Source organism: Colossoma macropomum, unplaced genomic scaffold, assembly GCF_904425465.1.
Source record: "Colossoma macropomum unplaced genomic scaffold, Colossoma_macropomum, whole genome shotgun sequence".
Classification (NCBI taxonomy): domain Eukaryota; kingdom Metazoa; phylum Chordata; class Actinopteri; order Characiformes; family Serrasalmidae; genus Colossoma; species Colossoma macropomum.
In genome coordinates this window covers 4747718-4769488 of record NW_023494805.1, presented here as the reverse complement: position 1 = coordinate 4769488, position 21771 = coordinate 4747718, and the positions used below count along the sequence as shown (strand labels likewise).

The 21771-nt window shown below is 38.9% G+C and overlaps 1 long non-coding RNA gene across 6 annotated transcripts; it reads right to left on the bottom strand.

Moving 5' to 3' along the window:
* Positions 1–5011: 5011 nt before the first annotated feature.
* On the bottom strand, positions 5012–21369 carry LOC118826011. Of its 6 annotated transcripts, none has more exons than XR_005008709.1 (6): positions 21309–21357; positions 16847–16901; positions 14733–14836; positions 10616–10701; positions 9417–9515; positions 5012–6106 (listed from the first exon to the last, which is right to left on the bottom strand). It is a non-coding gene; the product is annotated as an uncharacterized LOC118826011 (long non-coding RNA). The 6 variants fall into 6 exon arrangements; XR_005008708.1 differs by lacking the exon at positions 21309–21357 and adding an exon at positions 18611–18667; XR_005008712.1 differs by lacking the exon at positions 14733–14836 and having other exon boundaries at positions 21309–21369.
* Positions 21370–21771: the final 402 nt, after the last annotated feature.

Here is a 21771-nt window from a genome sequence, read left to right as displayed (position 1 = left end):
TCCATTTGATGGAACCATTTCACCATGCAAAGAACCCTTTAATCAACCATTCAGAACCAATTTCTTTACTAAAGAACCCTTGAACCATCATTTTTTAATGGAAGGAAGTAAACCACTGAAATGAAAGTATACTACAATTAAATAATCTCAAATAGAAAAAAAACAAAATCAACCAAAAAAAACAACGTGAGTAACAATGTCAGGTCCAGAAAGAAGTACCGAGTTTCATCCAGCATCTATCAGCATAAGTAGTGGAATTTGGTAGGTTCTACTTTTCAGAACAGACTCAAATTAAATACAAAAAGTGAAGCCGAGTAAGAAGAAGACTTTTCACTAATATACTCACAACTTCTAAATTATATGATGTGCAAATCCATTTCAATTGTACCTAAACACGTCCATTCATAAACACAGCATATGAAGTCATATGATACATCATATAAACATATATTGCTGTTGTCGGAATAAAACTTTGTATCTCCAAAATGGTAACTTTACAGGAGAAGGAAAAAACATACTTAACTTTTAATGTAAGTCAATGGAACCAGACTTTTTTCCCAAGTCATTGTGGGCTGTTTCTTTTGGTCGCTTCATCATGAAATTTACACACAATATAAAAGGACAATGGGCATTTTCAGATGATGTCAAAAACTGAAAAACGGGAAAATGGTGATACAAGGTTTTCACATGTCAGTGTCACTGCAGGGCTGAGAATGATCCACCACCCAAATAGTACCTGCTCTGTGAGGGTCCATGGGGGTCCTGACCACTGAAGAACAGGGTAAAAGGGGGCTAACAAAGTATCAGAGAAACAGATGGACTACAGTCTGTAACTGTAGAACTACAAAGTGCTCCTATATAGTAAGTGGAGCTGATAAAATGGACAATGAGTGTAGAAACAAGGAGGTGATCATAATGTTATGCCTGATTGGTGTGTGTATATATATATATATATATGACACACACACACACACAGAGTGGGGTCCAGAAACCTGAGACCACACTGAAAAACTTTATAAAATAAATTGTTGTTGATTGGTGACAGTCCTGAGAACAGCTTCACACACACACACACACACACACACACTCACCTGCACTGTGCATGTCTCTGAGCAGGTGGATCACAGCGGCTCAGATCTTTGTGCTTTTTCAGGTGTCAGAAATGAAGATGTATCGACTGAAAGGGTGGGGCAGGTTACAGGGAGACTGCACAGAAGATCAAGTACGCTTCAGTACCTCAACTTCATATGTGAGTTTGGTGTTTGAACTTATTTTACAAGAAGGAGCCTCCAGATTTTCTATACAAGTTATTTTGTGCTCTTTTAAAAATAAAGGTCCCCAAAATGGGACTAAATGGAAAATCCAAATCCAGACATTTAAAACCCACCTGAATATCTTGTTCCAACTGCCTGGATTCTCTGATTTTGGGACAAAATCTTGGTGAGGATTTTTACTTTCTGCACCTGAACTTTCCATCTCTGGGCTTCTTTCGAGCGACAACATATCAGAAGATGTTTTGCTTTCATAAAACACTGTAAAAGGATGGCTGTTTCACACAGTGTTTATACAGTTTTATCCACTTAGAACATTTGTGTATGGATTTTTTACAAATACAGTCCTAATTCATTTTCACAACATCATTTTCCAAAAACTCTCTTCATCCCTTAGAATGAAACAGGCTGTTTTTGTTACTATATATGGAAATGACCTCTGTCTTGCTTGGCTGATTGTATTGTGTCTCATTTCAAAAACAGTCCTGGCTGAAACACTCCTTATAACTTCAGTGTAAGGGGTGGAGCTAAACTGATGTGAGCTGAATGGGTGGATTAATGTGAAGGTGTTGATTTTTGTGACATTACAGAAACAATGAATTCAAAAACAGGCTGTTTTTCCAGCTTAGTTTCTTTATATGGGCTGTGCGCCTGAGAAGTGAACAGCAAGTTTTGAAATTTTAGCAATGTTTTAATACAAGATCAAACTGTTTTATTTCAAAAAAGCAAGGAAAATTCAGTTTTCCATGATATGGGCCCTTTAAACAGTCATTTTTGGAAATGAGACGTATATTTAGAACCGTTTTAACCTTGTAAAATCCCAGTCTAATTACACCCTGTAGATAACAATATGGACTAACATGCATGGTTAAAGCTACACCATGTAAGTTTTGGGGATCTGGAGACCTCTCTGGTGGAAATGTGTAATTGCACTCAATATGGGGAACAACATTTTGTAATGTTGGTTGTGATTCTCTTCTTGGAGGGGATGAATCTGATTGGTAGTGTGTTGAAAGAGTATTCTAAGAGAAGTCAAGTCAAAACCTGGTGAAGGACGAGGTTAACAAACTTCCACATACTGTAAAGCCTCCTTACTAATTACTAGTGTGGGACGCTCTGGAGCAGCTGCACATGAGCCTAAGGACACCATGCTCAATACCAAGCGTGGGCTAAACATTGGGCTGTGGAGCAGTGGAACTGTGTTCTATCCAGTACCTTTGGGCTGAGTTGAAGTGACCCAGAACTGACCATCCAACATCAGTACCTGACCTCACTATGCTAAATCAAATCCTCACAGCAATGTTCAAACATCTAGTTTAAAGCCTTCCAAGAAGATTAGAGACTGTTACTGCAGCACAAACTCTGAACTTTGACATATTTTCTAAATGAAAATAAGTTAACTCCTGTTGGGAATTGTTTTATTTTGATTTATTTTCTAGTTTTTGGTTTATTTTCCTTTGTTTTAATTGTTTTAGGATGAATTAGGACTGTTTTTGGTACACAAACCACACAAATGTCATGAGTGAACCGTACTGAATGTAAGATATGGATGCTTTAAACATGTTTGATGTTTAATAAAATGTTTTTTGATGTGTCTGTTGATGTGTATTTCTTCCTCAGCCAGTGTAAAAGAGGCTGCTGGATGTAAGGAGAGGAAAGATGAAGAGATCAGGGAAATAAGGAAGAGCCGCAGTCTGGATGACCTCATTCCTTTCTGAAGGGAGTCAAAGCATTTCTGTACCTCAGGAATCATCTCAAATACTAAATTATGCAAAAACTTTGAAAATTCTGTGGAATTGCCCTTCAAGTTTATGTATATCTTACAGTGTTCATGATGCCCATGTTCCTCTTCTCCCTGATGGAAGCAGAACAAAGGAAGCTGAAGATTTGATCGCTTGATGGTCAGATTGGGTTTGTGAATGAACTACAGTGTCACAGGACGGTCAGGGAGCGGACCCAAGCGCAGAGAGGAAAATCTGAGAGGACTGTCTTAAAACTGAAATGAAAAAATAGAAAATAGACTTTTTTATTCACCTTCTTGGCATTTCTATAGTGGGACGGATGGTAATAAATAGTGATGTGGGGACAGAGAGAGTGTTGTGTACTGTTGGAGGGGAGTAACTCTCAGCTGGATTCGAACCTTGCAAGCCCAGCATCCTACCACTGCGCCACCAGGGAGCACAGGTGACAGATGGAATTACACCACTCAGAATAGAGGGGGAAAGTGGTGGGAAAAATTCAAGAAACCAAATAAATGCCCAAACCAAAACACCTCTCTAAGGAGAGATGGGGAGGTGACCAAACTTCAGCCTTTACTTTTTCTTCCCTCTCTTTTTTCTTGTCTTAAATCTAAACAATGTTTCTTTCTCCTTTTTTCCACTTTCTCTTTTCTTGTCACCTAGCTTAGAGCAGTGCTCTGTTTTCAGCTCTTTTCAGCTCTTCTCAGCTCTGTACCATACCAGTCACCCCTCTACAAAGGTGTGACGAGGGCAACCTGTCTGCCACGGCCTTAAATGCCGTTACCAACAGGTGAGCCTGGTTGGCACTGATTACCCCTTGGTATTCTGGGATTTTGAGTCTCCTGGAGTAACAGTGAATCGCCGCCGTCGCCCTCTGCTGGCAGCCGGCAGCTCAGGCTGACCCTTTACATACAGCCACTTAAATTTACCAGCTTTTCCTTTTAAAACAAGAATTCATGTTTGAATTGTGCTGTGTGTTGATAATCTTGTTCTTCCAGCAGGTTGGCAAACAGTGCATGTGTTTCTTAAGAGGTAAAAACGTTCACCGAATGGGCTGAAGTGAGGAAAGATTTTTACTTTCGTACTTTTATTTATAGTGAAGCAAATTTTAGAAATCTCAGATATCTCTTAAACTCTATAGATCTTAAACTCATCAAATGAGTACATCTAAAGGACATGGCCAAGATCTGTGCTTTAAAACAAGAAGAACTCACGGCTGTGGTCAAGATCTGGCCCACACCCTGTAAAGTGAAAACTAAAGGCTCTGGCCCAGCTCTGGCCCATATACAGTTGTCAGCAATCCCTTCTGGCCACCAGAGGTCATCCTCCCTCGAGTACTAGCTCTGTCACCATGACAACCAATTACACCACCTGATTTTCATTCCCACTCAAACAGCCCTGCTACTTAAGCCTCTCAGTTGCGCTCACTTTTTATGGAGTATTGCCAGTAGCCTTGTTGTTGCCTTTCCAGTGTGGTGAACTATTTTTGCCTGCCTTTTTGCCCCTCTGGATACTTTTGCCTTGGTTTTTGGACTGCTTTTTTTATTTTTGAACTCTATCTGTCTATGACTTTGTCCAAAGGATTTCCCTGTTTAAATAAACTGTTTAAACTTGCACATGGATCCCTCTCAAGTTCCAGAGACTCAGTTGTTACAACCGTAAACCATGTGGTCCAGATCTGGCCCATATACCGTAAAGCGTGTAAGATTAACGGCTGTGGTCCAGATCTGGCCCATATACCGTGAAGTGTGTAAGTTTAATGGCTGTGGTCCAGGTCTGGCTCACACACTGTAAAGTGAGCATATTTAAAAGCTGTGGTTCAGATCTGGCTCATATATGGCACACAGTTATGGCTGAGTACCCACCTTGGTCTCCGGCCCAGATGCGGCCCTGCAGGATGAAACACTCATTTACCGCAGAACATGCAAAATATTAGTAATATTTCTTCTTAATAATCAGTACATGTCAAAAGCCATTTCAGAATGAAAACTTTATTTTGATTTTGGTTCAATAAATAAAAAGTAGTAAGCAAATAAATGAAGGAAAAAAGGCTTCATCTTTGTGACAGGTCACTGTCTGCGACATTTGTGTGAGCCTCTTCAAGGGCATATGCAGCTGGCCATTCGGCAGACCGCATGCCCTGAGTCAAACAGTACTGTGTTTTCCACATTCATAAATATCATTTTCACAATATTTATATGCAAAGTTTGAACTATGGTGGATGAAAAACTCTTGAATTGAGACGAGAGGCCACTGAAATACAGGCTAAATCTGACATCTTCCTTGAAGCTGTTACTGTTACAAGTGGGTTCAGAACATAACTTTTCAGAGATTATATTTTAAATTAGAGATGATAAAAATGTCAAAAAATTATACTGAAGAATTCAATGGCATAAAAGTGATTGTGTATGTCCAACCCACTCAGTGTGCCTTTATAAAACACGTACACATGAGATCAAACCAGCTGTGTATGAGAGACAGTTTCACACTTTAAATTGATAAACAGCTACATTTTCTGATTCTGTATGAATTAATAAATATGATTAGAGAATTTTCACAGTAAACAAATATAAAACTAGATAAACTGCTGTTGCTAATGATTTTAAACACATGATTTATCATATAAGGTGTTAAACATGGGCTCTTTCTGAGATTTACATTGGGTCCCACTTTGGCTAGAGGTGGGTTTCTAAACCCACCTACAGTAGTAATCTATGTAGTTTATACACAGTCGAGTCACATTATTATAACCACTTCCTACTTTCGATGGTGGCAGCGTGTAGCTCTGATGTCATATGTCGTGAGCTGGCTTGGAGGGTATATAAAGGACTTTGCTGAAATACTGCAAAAAACAGAGTGGGCTCAGAAACAGAATTCCCACATTAGTATCTGGTATGACCACCATTTGCCAGTAGGAGTGAGACATTTCTAGGAAAAATCCTGGACATAACATTTCTGCAAAATGAGGACAAAACTGAGAGTGTTGCATTTTTGTTTTTGTTCAGTATAAGTGATGCAATACAACAAATCTAAAAATGTACAAAAACATTTTGATGTAAAAATGTCTAGTCCAGCTTCCTTCTTGCTCTTGAGAACCTGAAAAAAGAAACATGGACATTATGAACATCACCTGTTATACAGTCCACATTAACTTAACATTTATGCAGAAATAAATGCCTGCAGAAGGTGTGTGCCTGAGAACAGAGATCTCAGAATTATGAATATGATGGAATGAAGTTTATTCTGTTTAATATTTGCGTGGTTTCAACCATAGACTGTATGCAAGAGTGGACTGGATTATAGGGGGTGAAAAGTGAAGCCAAAACATCTGACGCCCTCTGGTGGCTGGCTGCAGTACAACTTTTAACCCAGAGTTAACTTTACACATCTAGAATTTTTTGCGAGTGGTGTTGTGACATCTAGAATTTTTTTGTGGCTAAAGCCGGGGTTACACTACACAACTTTCACCCCGATTTTAGCCCCGATTCTCAGGCTGGCCGAGTCTGTGCTAGTTGGCTGTAGTCTGCAGATTTTTGAGTCAGTCGGAGTCGACAGTTGGAGAGAGAGTCGAGTTGTGTGTGAGGGGCGAAGCTTTTTAATGCGCTGAGTTTAAGGCACAATCGAGTTTATGTACACTTAAAAGAGAAAACAGCAGCAGCAGCTCCACGTTTGTTTATTTGGGTCTCCTAGTAACGGGAGAACATGGGATTCATCCAATTTCAAAAAGATTTATTTCACTTCGTTTCAAATATTTCAAATCGTTACAGAACAGTGCAGTAAACTGTAAATGGTTTAAATGAGCAAAAAGTTTATTATGTAATTGTACAAGGTCTCAGTATGAACCTCCTCCAGCTGTACGGACAACATCAACGCCATAGTCAAACTCATCCCATACTGGATTGAGCATGTCAGGTGTCACTGCACTCACGGCTCTTTCAGTGCGATTTCGGAGATCATCCAGTGTTGTGGAACCAACGACGAACTGTTGGAGGTTCACTGCCCACGAAAATCACGTTGCACTGTTATGACAGATTCACTCTTATTGAAGTGGAGAACACAAAACCCTTTCTGTTCAGGGGTCTCCATCTCCTCTCAGACTGAAGGGAGCCATCTTCCAGTGACAGTCAGAAACTCTATGACCCCCTCTTTCAATTGGTATGTGATTGGTTCCTAGACGCCTCACGGTCGTAAAAATATGGCACCTTGAAATCGGATAAATCTTTTTTAATCACCCTGCATTTACCAGGTTTATAGTTGTCAGGTTTATTTGGTGTATTATGCAGCTTTCAAGTACAAGTCGAGCAGGACTTAACTGCGAGGTGCTGACTTTGCAAGGCATTCACTGGTGGAAAATCATGACAATGCTGGATTTCATTATGGAAGACCATAATGAATGTGATTTTGAAAAACCTTGTTGTAAACAAAAGTGTTCCAAACCCGTTACGGATATGTTTGATGTCCCATTCATTTTTGTCTTTGAGAAATCCAGCTTAGACCTGAAGTCTCTAATATGGACATGAGGCCACCTACAGAATGACGGCATGGCATCGGCGGTCTATAGACCTGTGCATTCAGGCCAAGGTCAGGCCATGGTTTCCTTCACTCTGACTTCCTCACAGTGGATGAAGCCATCTTCTACGATTCAATCAGTGCAGAAAATCAGATTTTGTCAGTAATCCACTCAACAGGTTTATATGCTCTTGAGTAATCAGATGATGGGGAACTCCAATTTACATGAGTCAGACAGTAATCAGATTTCTGATTTGCAATCAGCCAATAAACTCACAGAAGACGTGACGTAAACGTAACGTACAACTCAACTTCATGCTTTAAACATTGCGACTTTACCTGAAAATGTAAACATACATCATCTAGTGGATGAAGAATATCTAATTCCTTTATTTTGTGTTTTGGTTTCAGCATCTCTCAAAGTGTTTTGCTGCATCTCACGGCAACGCTGCTCACTTATTGCCGGTTCTGCTGTCTGTTTTCACGCATGCGCAGACTGAGAAATGCGAAAGAAATCAGAGTAAGAGTTTACATGCACTGAGAAATCTGATTACTCAGCTAAAATCCAGCTCTCTTTATCAGATTTCTTAATCAGATTTCTAGATTGGGGTACAGTGTTTTACGTGACTCGTCTTATAAACTCGTCTTATCTTGCTTAAATATTAATTTGTGGTTTAATGATACGATTAAGTTGAACTTTTCACATTACTATAGTAACTGAGTGTGTACTCCTCAACATGGTGAGGCTGGATTAGGACGTGAGTATTACTCTTACTGTAGACCAGGGGGTCTGATTTTTTTTTTGTTATTTCTGTTTTGTGACCCCCTTTTGCAAGACCAAACATACCGCTGGAACAACACATTTTGTTTAGCCAACATTTTGTCCTGCACCGACACTAAACCTAGATAAACAAAGAAGAGCGAATCAGTTGTCACTTATTTCATGTTTTTAGCTGAAGTATTATATATTATTTATGAACATACCTTAACTAGAAGAAAATGGTGAGGTATTAAGCAGGAAGTAATCGGGGTGTTAGTGCTGACATTCTAACAAACCAACATGTTTCAAACAAACATGTCTATCGCTAAACCTGGAAACAGAGTAAAAATGTTATTTAAAGCATATTTCTTGTGATGTAATTGAAATACGGACCAATACAGCACAGACTTTGTAAATTCTAAACTCAGTAAACGATAAAATACGTAAACCTAGATGTTAGGGGTCAGCAGTTTGTGAATAAATTAACCACAACTTTACAGCTGTGTTAGCAGGTTTCTGCTTTTTTGCTGCATTAGTTCAGTTGCAACTCGTTATTAGTTAGAATCTAACTGAATAATGTTAACGTTAGTTGATTGACGTTAACTAGCTAACACAAGTTTCCAGCATTTAATGTTAACCTAGATAGCTAGCTAACATTAGCTCGTCAGGTAGATGCTTTTTCAATAATTAAATTCATATTATAGTGAAAAATAATAATTTAGCAAAAAACTACAGGTATCTAAGTATAGTAATAGTGTGCTTACCAGTTTGGCTCTGAGTTGCTCTGAACCGTCACAGTCTGCTGTGCTGGTTTATGAAGTCAGGTTCAGTCACTGTGGCCGTGCACGCCACCAATGCAGGGAGAGAGAGGGGGGCATGTCCCCAACTGACATGGCCAGAGATTAGGCGGGCATATCACTCCACCTCCAATCTCTACTGCGCATGCTCTGGCTCCAATTTTCACCTACTTTGCGTGCACAAACATGATGGCAACCCCTGTTTTGGCCATCTTTTGGCTTCAAAACATCACAATGGCAGCGAACAGAGCCATGCTGTCCACTCCTGCATACAGTCTATGGTTTCAACACATCAGCTAATAATGAAGTCCCTGAAAAAAATCGTTCATGTAAGACTCACCAATGAAATGGTAGAGCCGATCCATACTCCAGCTCCTCTTTATTTGATTGCTCTCTCCCTCTTTCATCACATTACACTCACCAGCCTCTTTCCCACTGACTGAGGAGGAAACACAAAGGTGGACACACACGTTAAAACATCTAATCACATAAGAACATAAGAACACATAAGAACATAACCATCGCGCCATAATGAAGAAAGACTTCATTACAAATGATACACATTCAAGGGTTACCAATGATTTCTTATTTTCATTATGTGAAACTCAAGAAGCCAAGGCTTTTATTGTGGAATGAACAGTGAGTGATGTAATGTCTTAAACGGCTGGTCCATGGCAGGGAAGCACTGAGAAGGATGCGTTTTGTCAGAACATGTCAGTAACAGTGACCTGTTTCTCATTTGTGACTCTTCACTGACATCACTGGTTAATTTAATACTTCTGTTCAATGAAACTCATTTCTTTACTTTATTTATATTTAAGCTTGTGTATTCATTGTAAAATCTTATTCTTGGTTCATTTTGCTCTTGTGTTCATTGTGCTCTGAGGGAGTTTTTCTTGTCACTGTTGCTCATGGGCTTGGACTTTCTGTATATCTGCTTTGTGAAAATCCAAACTGAAATATAAATAAAACTTGAACTGAACTGAATTCAACATGTGCTGTATTCATATCCACGTCGAAGCTGGAAAGTTTCCTTTTTCTTATTTCTGTTTCTGTATGGCTTACTATCTGCACATGATCTGAATGCATTATAATTAGACAGCTGAAAGTTTAAGTTGGTCTGTGCAAGATTTATGATCAAACTGCATTCTATCAAGTTCTTTTTGGTGCTTTATTAATGATAAATTTCCACAGCCTACATGTTAAAAATAAACAAAGAACTAGGACACTAGGACATAATGGGAAAATGTAGTAACCTAACCTATGGTTTGAACCATAGTTGTTTAAAAACTATATAATAATGACAATATTAATGATGATAATAATAATAATAATCATTATTATTATTATTATTAGAAAAATAATCGTCATTTGAGAAGGCAAAGAGATTAGTATTCAACCTCAACATACCCGATTCAACTCATCAGCTCAGCATCACAGCCATCACGAGCTGAATCCAATGTTTTGAAGGAAAACATTAATCTCGACAAGGCTAGAAAGCAGGACCACTGAGTTTCGGTATGATTTTAAAAAACTCACAGTTTAAGTTCTTGCTTGTCTGTTGGTTGCTCATGGCTTCAAGTCCACCTCTTTTCACAGCTGACATTCCATCTTTTTTCCATCACCTAAGGCAGCGAAAAGATCAGTTTCAATTTAAACACTTGAGTAGTTTGTGTGTGCATGAGTCTAAGGGAGGAAACAGTCATGAACCCACACCAGCAAGATTTTATGAATGCAAATATGCAATCTTTTTATATGTGTATAGATTATATGTGAAGTTAATGACCCAAAGCTAAACACTGTATGGAAGAACAGAAGAGATCAAATTGATTGGCAACAAAACTTTTGCATAATAATGAACCAGCTGATTAGCAACTATATCTAGATGGACCAGCACAGCAGATTGGGCCTAGCTAACGAGATAACAGACTACTCCAATAATATTCCAAATTAGACTTTACATTGAAATATTCACTGAATCATTGCGTAATTGTCTTGCCAACCTCAAATGTAAGTATTTAAGCTGGCTCCAATAAGTAGTATTAAACCCAGTGTGGGAAAGTGAAAATACACCATCGTTTGCTTGTGGCTAACATATTACAAATCATATCAGAATGCCAGCAAAAATGAACATAATGTGTAGCATTTTATTAAAGAAGGACTAACGTGATAGCAAATGTCCCTTCATGGAGGGGGAGGCAGAGCAGTTGGCATTGATCTGCACACCACGCCCCCAGCGCTAGAGTAATATTCATAGCTATAGTTTCGAATATTGCACAGAGGATCAATTCTCTACTAGTTGGTGTGTAGCCTAGTGAATACATACGTAGTGAATAACAATTCAGACACTGGCCTGATTCTTGTAATACTGAGACACTGATGACTCAACATGATGACAGATAATGTGCAACAGGGATTCCCAGGCAGCACGTAACTTAGTAGTACCAATAACATCACTGACTGTGAGCTGGCTTGTGAAGACTGATATCTGTACAAATCAGGATACACCCAAGAATTCATTAACCAAACCATATTGCTTTGGCTGGTGGCACAATAAAGCAAGTCAAATGCTATCTAAAATTGTACATTACACTTCACAGTCATACAGTTAAAAATATGTAATATCACCAGGTATAATGTAGTAACATGCTGCCCTCCATGAAGGAGACTCGGGATTGATTGCCTAACAATAAGAGTCCTTGGGCAAGACTCTTAACTCTTGTAACCTACCTCTGTAACATGTTCCAATTAGTGTGTCAAATTCTGTAGATGTAAATATAGTTCAGTAAAATATTCTGCTCTTACACTGCATTTGTAGCTAATGTGCATGAACTGTAACAATGACTGTTATGAGTCACTTAGTGATTTTTCATCAATTAACAACAATGTCTACATCACTGAACATAATGAGCAGATGGTCTAGAATTAGAAGTGTATTTTTACTTTATTTCACATTTAAACAGCTAAACAGTCTTACACAGTTACAGAAAAATATAAACACAAACGAGAGAGAGAGAGAAAGCAGAGTCAGGGTGACAGAATAAAAGTCTCTGATGATGCACAATCATCTGTAAGGTGAGATCATGGAGTAAATGCACCTTTTGCTAATCAATTCTAAGTTAGTTCCAGTCCAGATGCAACAAAATTGAAGTTTTTCTACAGCCAGATCGATTGATGATCACAACACTTTTTGAACTCTGGTGAGACGCATTCTAATGTCTTAGCCCATTTCTAACATGAGGCTGCATCTGATTTGTTGCTGTACAATGTGTGTGAGACAATTTTGTCACATACACACACACCTGTGACTGGTCTACATAAGAAGGCTGTTCAAATACTCAGTCTTGAGTTCACCTGATCACGTGTCTTTGGTTTTGCCTTCTCGAGCTTGGCGTTGCGTCGTCCCCTGGGTTTCGTGTTTAAAAAAAGAAAACCACAAACAGCAAAACTTTCTAGGTGTTTTCCTCTGTGTCAGCCTTTGCTGGTTTCTTTTTTCCCCTTTCTTTCTCTGCATCTTCTAAAGCTCCACTCTTGGCTCCTTCCCTGTGCTGGGTTTTTTAACTCACTTGGCTGCATTAATCTGTCTTAAACCTAAAGCAGGTGTGTTTTATTCTGTTTCAAAGTTTTGTTGATATTAAATAATGAAAGAAAAAAAAGTTCAGTTTTTCAAAAGTTCAATTTGGTCAGACTCTGAAGATGAGACGACACTAAATTCCCAAACTGTTATCACCACTGAGCAGCTTTTCAGTCGGCAGCTGTGACAGAAGAACAGCTAAACAACCTGGAATCAGCCAGAAATGAACCCAATACCATTCGCCAAACTAAATGGGCTGTAAGATGTTTTACAGACTGGCTGGAACAAAACAACATCAATACTGATCTGGCAAAAAAAAGACAAAACTGAGCTAAACTTGATATTGCAGCAGTTTTATGGCCCAGTCTGATTAATGCTATTACTTTACAAAAGTTAGTTTTGACAAAACCATTACTGATCACTGCAATTATTGTTCACTGAAATACTGATGGCCGTTTAGTCCTGCAGGTACTTGCACTACAAGGAGTGTTAAAGCTGTAACTAAATTTAATAGTACTTACAGCTACCGTTAGACACTTTTCTGGGTTACTGCCTGCTACCGTCTCCTATAAGCTGTATCACTCGAAGATTGATTGTGAAATATAATTAATTTAGTGAGAAAAAGAGAACACTTTAGATGTTTGTTGGCGTGCCAGTTATAAATGTTTGCTACATTTTCCTGCTTCAGCTCATCTTTTAGGTATAGGTTAATGGAAATCGCTATCAGTAAAGCTGATTTAACATGAGTAAGAACATCAGCGATTTATGAATTATGTAGATCATTAAGGTATTTATGATGGGCTAATGTCTGAGAAACGACACACAGTGTACCATTTTCAGTTATTTTACTATAATAAAATAAAGCATGTACCAGTTGATTGCCACACGGTATTTAATTTTCCACAGTATTTCATCTTTTTTTGGTCATACCATCTCTGTTTCACGATATAAGGAAGCAACTTTTCTGAATGAACCCTAACTGTCGCAACTTTATTTGCTGCTACCTGTCTCATTTCTCCTATTAGACACATCGGGGGTCACTAAAAAAAATGCACATGATAGAAAAAATGTTGAAGACAAATCACAAGACAGTTTGTTATATTACGATCTATGTCAAATCCTTGCTAATTTACCTGATCAGTTGAGCCTAATGAGGTAGAATGTCTTATAGTTCTGCAGGACAGGTGGGGGGAGGCTCTAGAGCCACACCATATTGTGCCTCTGACTGAATGTGAGGCAAGTTCAGACTTTTTTATTGTGTAAACAGAACTCTAACTAACCTCCCCTTTAAGCACATAGCAAAACACAAAGTGCCATTTACTACTGTGCAAAATTAAAAAATGAACTACTAACAGCCTTTTACTTCAGAACTGCAAGCACATTTTTTGTGCACTGAAAGGCTGAGAAACAGTCAGCATAACCTCAACAGCTTTTTCCATAAAAAACACATTTTTGTTTCATTTTCATTTTGTTTAGTTACTAAATATTGTAGCATAAGTGTTTCATAAATTCATTATATCCAGTCCTTAAAAGAGTCTAATGCTAGGCTTGGGTTAAGTTAGTTTATGTATTTATTATTTAGTTTAGAAAACCCCTTATGCATGTTTCTCAGCAAGGACTCTTCTGAAGAGTGGTGGACCGGTATGACTAGGCGTTGTTGTAAAAGCTTCAAAGAGTGAGCTGTAAGTGAAGTTGAATCAGGCTGTATTCTCAGTAGGCACTGTAAATTTAGTATGGAGCTGCCATTTTTCTGTAAACTGTTTCTTTGAGTCTTTCAGTAAAGCAATATGGACCATAACCCTGACCCTCCTGAGTTTCTTGGGGAAACCCTCCCACGTCACAATATGTTTGTGACAAATAATAAGAATAAGAAGTGGATCAAAGTACTGATTTAGCTTCAAACAACACTAAATTATGCATGGGGAAGTCCTGCCTACTGCTGCTCACATCAGAAACAGAATTCAGAATCAGAAGTGCATGAAGCAGTTCCTGTGTGTGATGATGTCATTGAAAACGACACATTTATACATTACACCTCACTAAGCGAGAGACAGTGTAAAAGGCAAATGTGTATACACTTACATTGATACCAAGAAAATGGTGGTACAAGGGTCTGTGACCTCATTACAGGAATTGGGTGGTGGCACAGCTGCCCTGGAGAGGGGGAGCAGCAGTTAAGAGTGAACCTGTGGAGGGAAAACAGCATTAATTAAAGCTATGGCTAAATGTGAATGTACTTACCGGTATAGAGATGAGAAGCGGATAGGTAAATATCAATGACATTGTGTATGCATATATTATGGGTTGATGTTAAACCAATTGTACACTGTTACCCCCTTTTACCTGTTTTGGTATGCACCACACTCAATTAGGCTTATAGTATATAAGCATATATAGTATAGTATATAGTATAGTTTTTTGTTTTAAACATGGGTTTAGTTTTAGTTTACTTACCATCAATTTTGTACCTGTGGCCCTCAAATAGATAATCACTGTTAAGGTCTAAAATATCAATTTCAAGGTTCTATAAATGGTTATGCCCATATTTTTGAGCAGCTGGGCTGAGCTCCTGTGCATAACGCTACAGGCTATTAGCAGGCTTGACTTGGCCTTTGGATTATAGGCCTCCGGCAAAATATCTAATGTTTTACAGGGAGAGAATTTTTGTTTGGTGTGGAAATTTGATCATTTCTCTCGTTTGTTTTAGGGTTATTAATTGATTTTCTCTTTTTTAAGTTTGTGAGTGTGTAACTACTTTAAAGCGAGGTTGTGAGTGCCCTTTTTAGGACCTGGTGCCTGATTTACCTCTTATTTGGGCTTAGCTACTTTAGAAGGCACTTATTATTGAGTGGATTTCATCTTGTAGTGGTTATTATATTCTGTTTCTGTGTGCTTCATTTAGCAAAATTTCTCTTTGCACCAGCAAATAACCGTAGCATTACTGTCAAGAATTGGGCACCCAACTTAATCCCTGATCATAATCTATGCAAATATCTGATGTAATACACGTAGCACAGGAAAAGGGTAATAGAAAAACAGTGGCTATTACCACTACAGCACAACAGGCTCTGCAGCGCATGCAAACACAATTAGTCAGCAGCGCTTAGATTTACTCTGGCGTTGAGATCCCTATTATTGGCCACCTTACAAAAAAAAAGAAAATCAGCAATCTAACTTAAAATAATTGAAAGCATTAATGTTTTCATTAATGTCCAAGACTTGTTTGACTTTCAAAGAAAATATTTTTTCAATAATGCACAACGTAACTCATCCTTCTGCCTCAAACAGTGTAGTGTGTTTACAGTGAGATTAATTCAGTGTCAGGATCGCTCTGTATTACAGGAATAGTCCACTATATAGTGTGTCCACCATTTTGTAGTGTTGTTTGAAATCTTAACGTTTGCTTTTCATGCCCTGTAGACTCCCATTCTCACACTTCTTCTCTCACTTCTTTGTTAATGCGGAAGTGTAAATAGTAGTATTACATGACTTCCATTCGTGTTGTAAACAGTGGCTGAGACTATAGCCTGGAATCACTGTTGCGTTCCTAAATGCACCAATAATTCAACCAAACAGCCTCAACTTACAACTTGATCAAGATGAAAATTGTTCAACCTTAGCAGAAAAGCTCCACTCATCATGTGTCACTTTTCAGGAGGTAACCAATCAAAAAAGAGGGCAGGTAAAATTGAACCAGGAGAAACAGATGGTGAGTAAGCTTGATCACTGTGACTTGGTGAGTGATTTATTTCAATGGAGAAATATGATGTGTCTCTTTGCTAGTTGTGGTGTTCTTGCTGATGTTCACCTGGGCTGAATAGAAAGAATTAAACCTGCTGGACTTTTTCTCCTCCAAGCTACCACTAGCAATGAGCGCTAGTTTCTTTCAACAAAGATTCTGCCGCCTTTTACCTTCTAGTAAAGTGGACCTACTATGCTTTACGTTTTTTCCTTTTTCTTCAGTATGTTGTAGCTTTTTGTGCATGTAAACAGTGTTTAGTTACAAAGTTACAAAGCCCAAAGTTCACATCAGAGGGAGAAAATCCACTTTTCTCAGCTGCCTGAAACGCCTCACTGGAATTCCAGCCCTTTTGCTTTGTCACAAGATGATGCGATCTCGTAACACAGTTCTTAATGGCCGCATACTGGCAAGCTTGGCACACCCTCACACAAGAGAGCTACAAATAAAAACTTACCATCTGAAACATGCTGCTCCAGTCCAGCTTGCGAAGGTGGATTGGGTCTACCAACCTGCAGAAAGGGAGTTTCTTTAGTATGAAGGCACTCACAGAACTGCTTACTTGTCTTCTCTGTGGCTAAAATCAAGCTGATATGTAACGTTACTGTCCTGTCTCACATGTGCAACTCAAAACATTAAAATATTTCATGAAAAAAGTTTGATTTTGTCAGTGAAGTTGACTGTTTGTTTTGAACTCCCAAGCTAACAGCGATGCTAATGACACAATGCATTCACTTAGAACAAGACAGGTGGTTAGAGTAATCCAAATAACAGCCTAATTAAATGTTTTCTGCTCTTTTCTGGGGTGAAGGCAGTGCGTAAATCGAGTAGCCGTTCCCATCTGTCATTATTCTGTGCGAATCAGCCATAAACCTTACAGAGTGCCGTAAACTGGCATTAGCTTCCCCACTAGTAAATAGGACACTGTGGTGGCGTTCGTGTGCATTCATCTCATAAATCCAATATTTCTGACAGGACTTGAAATCAGCATTGAAATCAACAGTGGTTATTACTGAAAACTGTCAGAGGGGCTGACAAAGTACTTTTATGCATCACATTTACTACTGATTATTGTTCTCATGTCTTTACATGTTATTGCTACAGGCTGTAAACTGTCAACGATGTAATTTCTGCTGTATCAGCTTAGTATGAACAGGTAACGTTAGCTGGCCCGTTATCTCAGAGACACGGTATGGCTCCCCTTCACTACAAATGTCTGTGTAGGAAATCAATTATCACAGCATAACCACAGTGTGAAGATACAGGTCAGGGGTCATGTTTTGAGTGATCAGTGAAATGTGGATGTTATCCGAAGTACTGCTTCTTCAAAACTGCGCCAAAACTAAAAGATATGCTGTGCGGCAGATCGTTACCGTAGCTAGCTAGTAACTAACTTGATGTTTGCTGCTCATATAAAGCTGGTGTTTATTACGCTGCTAATAGTATGCCAGCTAATTAGCACCTGTAGCTTGCTAGCCCAAGATAAGCTACAGCAGAGCTTACATTACATATAAAAGTTTGTTTTCCTTTCTTAATGTTACAGTAATCGCTGGCAGACTGCTCCAGCCAGCTGGTGCCAGCAGCTAATGAAAGCTCCACTGTTTGGGATTATAATTATGGTTAGCATGGTTTCTAGCTACCTAAATATAAACAAAGTCTATCAAATTCACAGTAAATACACAAGTTCTGCATTCATTTTAAAACATAAACATCACAGAAATAGCTGGCATGTTGTCCAAAGACATAGAGACTGTCTGCTGTGAGCAGCTGTAGCAGCAGTAAACAGGGCTACACCACACATACAGCATTTTAGCTGTAGGTCTCTAAGTTAAATCAGCGTTTCCATCCACTTCTTAATCTTTTTTTTTAATCTTTCAGTTTTGGTGACAGTGCACGGAAACCAAAATATGGCTGTTGCAGCTCAGTGCGCTGTGGCACATTACAAAAACATCTGATAGTGATTCTGCAGCAGTTATATGGAGCTGAAGAAGTGAGCGTTACCCTCGGGAAAGCAAGTGAAAGCAGAAGCATTAGTGCATTACAGAGAGAGAGAGAGCCGGCAGAAGTCTGAATCACTAACACCAAGACAGCTTTACTGCGGTGCTGCGTTCACACGGCTTTGTACACACAGAATTACAACATTGTGATACTTAAATATTGTTTTTAGATGTGATTTTTTGTAAGAATAAAGTTTAAATGCCCTACAAAGGCAGGAGCTCACGTTTTAGCGTTGTCTCTCAGCGACTAGTGAAGGAAGAGAGAGAGAGAGAGGGAGGAAATACACAATAGGCAGGGGAGGGCAGGAAGTTTAATGCATTTGAAAATAAACAGTGGACCTGCATGTGTTAGCTGGCTTGATGCTGGAGTCCTGAATCAGGCACAGCTCACACTGTAATTAATTGATATTTATCATTTACAATTAGACACAAACAGTGAGTTATTTGAGAATGCACCCTCTGTGAAACAGCTATTTATGTGACTACAACTAGTAAAATCACATTTAAATGAACTACTGACCTTATTCATCTATAACACTGACCAGTACAGTTTATACAGGCCTGTTAGAGCTAAAACACTCAAATATAAAGAACAGAGAAACTGAACTACTGACCTTATTCATCTACAACACTGACCAGTACAGTTTATACAGGCCTGTTAGAGCTAAAACACTCAAATATAAAGAACAGAGAAACTTAACTACTGACCTTATTCATCTATAACACTGACCAGTACAGTTTATACAGGCCTGTTAGAGCTAAAACACTCAAATATAAAGAACAGAGAAACTGAACTACTGACCTTATTCATCTACAACACTGACCAGTACAGTTTATACAGGCCTGTTAGAGCTAAAACAATCAAATATAAAGAACAGAGAAACTGAACTACTGACCTTATTCATCTACAACACTGACCAGTACAGTTTATACAGGCCTGTTAGAGCTACAACACTACAATATAAAGAACAGAGAAACTGACCTACTGACCTTATTCATCTACAACACTGACCAGTACAGTTTATACAGGCCTGTTAGAGCTACAACACCAAAATATAAAGAACAGAGAAACTGAACTACTGACCTTATTCATCCATAACACTGACCAGTACAGTTTATACAGGCCTGTTAGAGCTAAAACACTCAAATATAAGGCAGTGTGTAAATCGAGTAGCCGTTCCCATCTGTCATTATTCTGTGCGATTCAGCCATAAACCTTACAGAGTGCCGTAAACTGGCATTAGCCTCCCCATGGAGAACCCCATGGACTCCTTGCATTCTGTGTTATGATGCATTTCCCTTTTGAAACAGTGCGTCTCTCTCGTTTCTGGTCGTATTGTTTACATTGTGTTTTTATAAGCCACACACCAAAATGAGTATGATAACACCTGACGAAACTTTCTGAGCACTGCTATGTTCCTCGGTGCACAGCGTCTTCAAAGCCACTATCTCTACCACTAAGTTCCATCTACAGATGTTACTACAGCTCACAACTCTTTACTGTTGTCATTAGATATAGCTACACTAGCTAGAAGCCATTGCTAATGCTGCCTTCAAGTCCTCCTCGGAAGTTCTCACTTACAACTTCAGAGGTCGTAAGTATGACTTGATTTGTGTTCAAGGGGTTTAGGTTGTTTTTCTGTCATTAAAGAGAGTCTGTGTATTTAAAAGGATTTATAAGGATGCTTATGAGATTTTATGCAGTCAGATGGATCACATAAGGTGCTTATATCTGTATTTCCATGTGTGGATGGTGCATGTGTAACGGCATGGCTGATAAATAAATGGAAAACAGCCAGTTTATCAGCGGCTATCGTTGCTTTTTTGTTGACATGCCCCCAACTCGGAAACTCGGGGCTCAGTGAAAAATCAGAGTTTCCCACTAGTTAATAGGACGCTGTGGTGGCGTTCGTGTGCATTCATCTCATAAATCCAATATTTCTGACAGGACTTGAAATCAGCATTGAAATCAACAGTGGTTATTACTGAAAACTGTCAGAGGGGCTGACAAAGTACTTTTTATGCATCACATTTACCACTGATTATTGTTCTCATGTCTTTACATGTTATTGCTACATGCTATAGCTAGTAACTAACTTGATGTTTGCTACTCATTTAAAGCTGGTGTTTATTACGCTGCTAATAGTATGCCAGCTAATTAGCACCTGTAGCTTGTTAGCCCAAGCTAAGCTACAACAGAGCTTACATTACATATAAAAGTTTGTTTTCCTTTCTTAATGTTACAGTAATCACTGGCCGACTGCTCCAGCCAGCTGGTGCCAGCAGCTAATGAAAGCTCCACTGTTTGGGATTATAATTATGGTTAGCATGGCTTCTAGCTACCTAAATATAAACAAAGTGGATCAAATTCACACTATATGTACAAGTTCTGCATTCATTTTAAAACATAAACATCACAGAGATTGCTGGCATGTTGTCCAAAGACATAGAGACTGTTTGCTGTGAGCAGCTGTAGCAGCAGTAAACAGGGCTACACCACACATACAGCATTTTAGCTGTAGGTCTCTAAGTTAAATCAGTGTTTCCATCCACTTCTTAATCTTTTTTTTTAATCTTTCAGTTTTTGTGACAGTGCACGGAAACCAAAATATGGCTGTTGCAGCTCAGTGCGCTGTGGCACATTACAAAAACTGATAGTGATTCTGCAGCAGTTATATGGAGCTGAAGAAGTGAGCGTTACCCTCGGGAAAGCAAGTGAAAGCAGAAGCGTTAGAGCATTACAGAGAGAGAGAGAGCCGGCAGAAGTCTGAATCACTAACACCAAGACAGCTTTACTGCGGTGCTGCGTTCACACGGTTTTGTACACGCAGAATTACGACATTGTGATACTTAAATATTGTTTTCAGATGTGATTTTTTTGAAAGAATAAAGTTTAAATGCCCTACAAAGGCAGGAACTTACGTTTTAGTGTTGTCTCTCAGCGACTGGTGAAGAGAGAGAGAGAGAGAGAGAGAGAGGGAGGGAGGGAGAGAGAGAGGGAGGGAGGGGGAGAGAGAGAGAGAGAGAGAGAGAGAGGAAATACACAATAGGCAGGAGAGGGCAGGAAGTTTAATGCATTTAAAAATAAACAGTGGACTTGTACCTGAATCAGGCACAGCTCACACTGTAATTAATTGATATATACTGTAAATTATATATATATATGTGAACTTGTAATGTGCAGAAATGCTTTCCACAACAATATACATAATATAACAGTGTCTTGCCCATATGTAACGTAGCACACCAGTGAGTTATTTGAGAATGCACCCTCTGTGAAACAGCTATTAATATGACTACAGCTAGTAAAATCACATTTAAATGAACTACTGACCTTATTCATCTATAACACTGACCAGTACAGTTTTATACAGGCCTGTTAGAG